This window comes from Salvelinus alpinus, chromosome 15, assembly GCF_045679555.1.
Source record: "Salvelinus alpinus chromosome 15, SLU_Salpinus.1, whole genome shotgun sequence".
Classification (NCBI taxonomy): Eukaryota; Metazoa; Chordata; class Actinopteri; order Salmoniformes; family Salmonidae; genus Salvelinus; species Salvelinus alpinus.
This window is the reverse complement of record NC_092100.1, coordinates 53,289,149-53,295,947: the sequence shown is the minus strand read 5'-3', so window position 1 is coordinate 53,295,947 and position 6,799 is coordinate 53,289,149.

Genomic DNA, 6,799 nt, shown 5'->3' with positions numbered 1-6,799 from the left:
AGTTCGGCCAGGCGGCCAGCTCTCGGAAGATTCTTGGTGGTTCCAAACTTCTTCCATTTAAGAATGATGGAGGCCAGGGTCTCCCGAGTGGCACAGTGGCCTAAGGCACTGTAACGCTGTGCTAGCTGTGCCACTAGAGATCTGGTTTGAGTCCAGGCTCTGTCGCAGCCGGCCACGACTGGGAGACACATGGGGCGGTGCACAGTTGGCCCAGCGTTGTCCGGATTAGGGGAGGATGGCAGGGATGTTCTTGTCCCATCGCACTTTAGGGACTCCTGTGGCAGGCAATGCACACTGACATTTTCGCCAGGTGTACAGTATTTCCTCCCGACACATTGGTGTGGCTGGCTTCCGGGTGAAGCGGGCATTGTGTCAAGAAGCAGTGCGGCTTGGCTGGGTTGTGTTTCGGAGGATGCACGGATTTCAACCTTCTCCTCTCCCAAGTCCGTAACGGAGTTGCGATGAGACAAGACTGTAACTACCAACTGTAACTACCAATTGGATTCTCCAAATTGGGAAGAAAAGTGGTACTTAAAAAAAAATAAGAATGATGGAGGCCACTGTGTTCTTGGGGACCTTCAATGCTGCAGAAATGTTTTGGTACCCTTCCTCAAATCTGTGCCTCGACACGATCCTGTCTTGGGTCTCTATTGACAATTCCTTCAACCACACGGCTTGTTTTTTGCTCTAACATGCACTGTCAACTGTGGGACCTTATATAGACAGGTGTGTACCTTTCCAAATCATGTAAAATCAATTTAATTTACCACAGGTGGACTCCAGTCAAGTTGTAGAAACATCTAAAGGACGACCAATGTAAACACGATGCACCTGAGCTCAATGTCGAATCTCATAGCAAAAGGTCTGAATTCTTTTTTTATTGAATCCATTTTAGAATAAGGCTGTAACGTAACAAAATGTGGTAAAAGTTAAGGTGTCTGAATACTTTCCGAAGGCACTCTATATTCTCCAGACTTGTATAGAGGGAATTGTTGGTATGTTATAACATTTCGATTCTGTATAACAATGTCTTTGTAAATATGTGCCAAAAATGCTTTTGATGTTCTTTTGTGTTTTATAGATAGAATGTTGAAAAATTTTCATATCCACAATCTGCTCTATGCAAGTCCGGTCCTGGAGTGTCTTAAAATGAAATGAAAATGTTTGGCTGACTTCATCCAGTGTCCATAAAAATGGATTTGCAGTATATGCAAATTTCCACTTTTTTTTTTCAAACACATAAAAGACACACCCTCCTCCACTTACCTTCAAATCAATTCAAATCAAATTGTATTTGTCACATACACATGTTTAGCAGATGTTTTTACGGGTGTAGTGAAACACTTGTGTTTCTAGCTTCAACAGTGCAGTAACATCTAACAAGTAATATCGAACAAATTCACAACAATGCACACAATACACACAGATCTAAAGTAAAGGAATGGAATTAAGAATATATAAATATTTGGACGCGCAAAGTCAGAGCAGCATAGACTAAGATACAGTAGAATGGGATATAATACAGTATATACTGCACATGTGAGATGTGTAATGCAAAATATGTTAACATTATTAAAGTCACTAGTGTTCCATTATTAAAGTGGCCAGTGATTTTATTCTATGTAGATAAGGCAGCAGCCTCTAATGTGCTGGTGATGGATATTTAACAGTCTGATGGCCTTGAGATAGAAGCTTGTTTTTCAGTCTCTCAGTCCCAGCTTTGATGCACCTGTACTGACCTCGCCTTCTGGATGATAGCGGGGTGAACATGCAGTGGCTCGGGTGGTTGTTGTCCTTGATGATCTTTTTGGCCTTCAAGTGACATCGGGTGGTGTAGGTGTCCTGGAGGGCAGGTAGTTTGCCCGCCGTTGGGCAGGCCGCACCACCCTCTGGAGAGCCCTGCGGTTGCGGGCGGTGCAGTTGCCGTACCAGGCGGTGATACAGCCCAACAGGATGCTCTTGATTATGCATCTGTAAAAGTTTGTGAGGGTTTTAAGTTCCAAGCCAAATTTCCAAAGCCTCCTGAGGTTGAAGAGGCGCTGATGTGCCTTCTTCACCACACTGTCTGTGTGGGTGGACCATTTCAGTTTGTCAGTGATGTATGTGTACGCCGAGGAACTTGAAGCTTTCCACCTTCTCCACTGCGGTCCTGTCGATGTGGATAGGGGGTTCTCCCTCTGCTGTTTCCTGAAGTCCACGATCAGCTCCTTGTTTTTTTAAATATTGGGTGGGAGGTTATTTTCCTGGCACCACACTCCCAGGGCCCTCACCTCCTCCCTGTAGGCTGTCTCGTCATTGTTGGTAATCAGACCTACTACTGTAGTGTCATCTGCAAACTTGATCATTGAGTTGGAGGTGTGCGTGGCCACGCAGTCATGGGTGAACAGGGAGTACAGGAGGGGGCTAAGCACGCATCCTTGTGGGGCCCCAGTGTTGAGGATCAGCGAAGTGGAGGTGTTGTTTCCTACCTTCACATCTGGGGCCGGCCCGTCAGGAAATCCAGGACCCAGTGTTCAGACGCAGGGCCTCAAATGTAATGATGAGCTTGGAGAACAGCATTCTTACATTCTTACATAGGTATTCCTCTTGTCCAGATGGGATAGGGCAGTGTGCAGTGCGATGGCAATTGCATCGTCTGCAGATCTATTGGGGCGGTAAGCAAATTGGAGTGTGTCTAGGGTGTCAGGTAAGGTAGAGGTGATATGATCCTTGACTAGTCTCTCGAAGCACTTCATGATGACAAAAGTGAGTGCTACGGGGTGATAGTCATTTAGTTCAGTTACCTTTGCTTTCTTGGGTACAGGAACAATGGTGGATGTCTTGAAGCATGTGGGGACAGCAGACTGGGATAGGGAGAGATTGAGTATGTCCGTAAACACTCCAGCCAGCTGGTCTGCACATGCTCTGAGGACGCGGCTAGGGATGCCGTCTGGGCCGGCAGACTTACGAGGGTTAACACGCTTAAATGTCTTACTCACGTCGGCCACGGAGAAGGAGAGCCCACAGCCCTTGGTACGGGCCGGGTCGGTGGCACTGTGTTACCCTCAAAGTGGGCGAAGAAGGTGTTTAGCTTGTCCGGAAGCAAAAAGTCGGTGTCCGCGACGTGGCTGGTTTTCCCTTTGTAGTCCATGATTGTCTGTAGACTCTGCCACATAAGTCTTGTGTCTGAGCCATTGAATTGAGACTCCACTTTGTTTCTATACTGATGTTTTGCCTGTTTGATTTCCATATGGAAGGAATAACTAAACTGTTTGTATTCGGCCATATTCCCAGTCACCTTGCCATGGTTAAATGTGATGGTTCACACTTTTAATTTTGTGCAAATGCTGCCATCTAGCCATGGTTTCTGGTTAGGTTTAACCTCTCTGGGATATGTGGGACGGTAGCGTCCCACTTGGCCAAAAGCCAGAAAAAATGTAGCGCACCAAATTCAAATATATTACTATAAAAATCAGTCTTTCATGAAATCACACATGAAAGACACCAAATTAAAGCTACACATGTTGTGAATCCAGCCAACGTGTCTGATTTCAAAAAGGATTTACGGGGAAAGGACACCAAACGATTATGTTAGCTCAGTACATAGCAGAAAAACACAGCCATTTTCCCAGCAAAAGATAGTAGTCACAAAAAGCAGAAATAGAGATAAACTGAATCACTAACCTTTGATGATCTTCATCAGATGACACTCATAGGACATCATGTTACACAATACATTTATGTTTTGTTTGATAAAGTGCATATTTATATCCACAAATCTCGGTTTACATTGGCGCCATGTTCAGAAATGCCTCCAAAATATCCGGAGAAATTGCAGAGAGCCACGTCAAATAACACGTGGCTCTCTGCAACCCTAACCCTAACCCTAAGAAAAGTCTGCCAAAACATAAAACCAACATTAATATGGAGAAGTCAACATGCAAGTGTAAGTAAAAACAAATATAAATACATTAGATATTGTGCTACTAATGCACATGAAGGCTCAAACTCGTATCATAAAAGTAATGATGTTTTTGTTTGGTTAGCTTTTGGAAACGTTGCACATACAACTTTCGCTGACATCACACTTATACATTGTAATTTTCGATTTACCTGATATAGTCGGATGGCTAACATTCGATGTCTGCGGATCCGTTGTCTTCTAGCCAAGATATGAAATGCAATCATAATTGACTGTAGCGCATATATTACACATAGTGTCGTGGCAGAATCAGATTTAGCTAGGTAACATAGATAGATAAGATGTTATTTTCATCATATGCTTGTGAGATACTTGTCATTAGAATGGTGCCCTTTGGACTATAGGGTTGGAAGTGCATTTTCCCTTCTGAGATAGGGAAAATAACTTGGGGCCCAGAGAGGGGAGAGGTCAGGCTTGTCTTCATGTCAACGTATCTGTTAAACCATGTGGTGCTATGTAGAATATCAGAAGGGGAGGAGGACAGAATGGAATATTGTTTTCTTATTATGAATGTGTCTGTAACTATTCCTAAACCATGTGACGGGATGGCGTTATTAATGGGGAACCAGTTAGTTATCTCATACAATGTCTGTACGCCAGTCACTCCCTACTTTTCTCATGGGGGGAAGGAGTAAGGCAGTGTTTGGAACCATTGTATGTCCCCTCTGAGGTTGCCCTTATCTTGATCTGGTATATGACCTAAGAGGTTCACTGTCTTTTCTGAGCTTATCCAGGAGGGGTTGTATGTTGGATGGGAGTATCTAGGAAATGACAATTGATATATGCCATTGGATGAGGTAATGTTTTGGTAGACAGTGAAGTACCAAGCATGAGATTGAAACCTTGTCTTGGGAGACCAAATTGAACGATGATTTATAGCTGATGCTGTCTAGCGATAGGATACTCCTCTTTTGGGTAAAGGATTCTTTGTAAGTTGAGAGGGGTGTATCTTGGCTATAAATGAAACTAAGAATTGTTTTGTAAGGACTGTCAGAGAATTCATTTATAGACACTGAATTGATCTGAGAGTCAAAAAAGGGCTTTGGTGAAGCTCATATACAGTGGGGAGAACAAGTATTTGAAACACTGCCGATTTTGCAGGTTTTCCTACTTACAAAGCATGTAGAGGTCTGTACTTTTTATCATAGGTACACTTCAACTGTGAGAGACGGAATCTAAAACAAAAATCCAGAAAATCACATTGTATGATTTTTAAGTAATTAATTTGCATTATATATTTGCATTATATATTTTTGCATCTGAGCTCCTAGAGTGTGCGGCTCTCCTTTATTTTTAAGTTGATCTGAGCCATGACTTGCCTTTTCAAAGCATTTCATAGCTACAGATATGAGTACTACGGGGCGATAGTCATTTAGTCAGGTTACCTTGGCGTTCTTGGGCACAGGGTCTATGGTAGTCTGCTTGAAACATTTACTTATTACAGACTAGGTCAGGGACAGGTTGAAAATGTCAGTGAAGACACTTGCCAGCTGGCCAGCACATGCTTTGAGTACGCGTCCTGGTAATCTGCCTGAATGTTAAACATGTTAAAGGTCTTACTCACATCGGCTATGGAGAGCGTGATCACACAGTCGTCCGGAACAGCTGGTGCTCTCATGCATGGTTCAGTGTTGGTTGCCTCGAAGCGAGCATAGAAGGCATTTAGCTTGTCTGGTAGGTTTGCGTCACTGGACAGCTCACGGCTGGGTTTCTCTTTGTAATCTGTGATAGTTTACAAGCACTGCCACATCCGACAAGCGTCAGAAGCGATGTAGTAGGATTTGGTCTTGGTATTTTCCTCTAGTTGCATATGTGACATGCTGGTAGAAATGAGGTAAAACCAATTTCAGATTTCCTGCATTAAAGTCCCTTGGCCACGAGCAGTGGCTGAGAATTTTCTTGTTTGCTTATGACCTTAAACAGCTTGTTGAGTGCGGTCTTAGTGCCAGCATTGGTTTGTGGTGGTAAATAGACAGCTACAAATAATATATATAGATGAAACTCTCTTGGTAAATAGTGTGTTCTACAGCTTATCAACTCAGGTGAGTAAAACCTCAAGACTTCCTTAATATTAGAGATCGCACACCAGATGTTGTTGACAAAGAGACACACACCATGCTTGTCATTTTCACGGACTAGGGAGTTTTTTAGGATAAGAATGGAGCTAAGTACAGGCAAAATCCTAGATGAAAACCTGGGTTCAGTCTGTTTCCAACAGACGCTGGTAGACAAAATTCACCTTTCAACAGGACAATAACCTAAAACACAAGGCCAAATATACACTGGAGGTGCTTACCAAGATGACATTGAATGTTCCTTAGTGGCCTAGTTACAGTTTTGCTTAAATCTTCTTGGAAGTCTATGGCAAGACTGGAAAATGGCTGTCTAGCAATGATCAACAATCAATTTGACAGAGCTTGAAGAATTTTTTAAATAATAATGTGCAAATATTGTACAATCCAGGTGTGCACAACTTCCCCAGAAAGACTCACAGCTTTAATCACTGCCAAAGGTGATTCTAAAATGTATTGGCTCAGGGGTGTGAATACTTATGCAAATTAGATATATCTATGTGCTGTATAGCCTGACTATAAGAGCCATATGACACTAGCCTGGTCCCAGATCTATGTGCTGTAATGCCTGACTATAAGAGCCACATGACACTAGCCTGGTCCCAGATCTATGTGCTGTATTGCCTGACTATAAGAGCCATATGACACTAGCCTGGTCCCAGATCTATGTGCTGTATTGCCTGACTATAATAGCCATATGACACTAGCCTGGTCCCAGATCTATGTGCTGTATTGCCTGACTATAAGAGCCATATGACACTAGCCT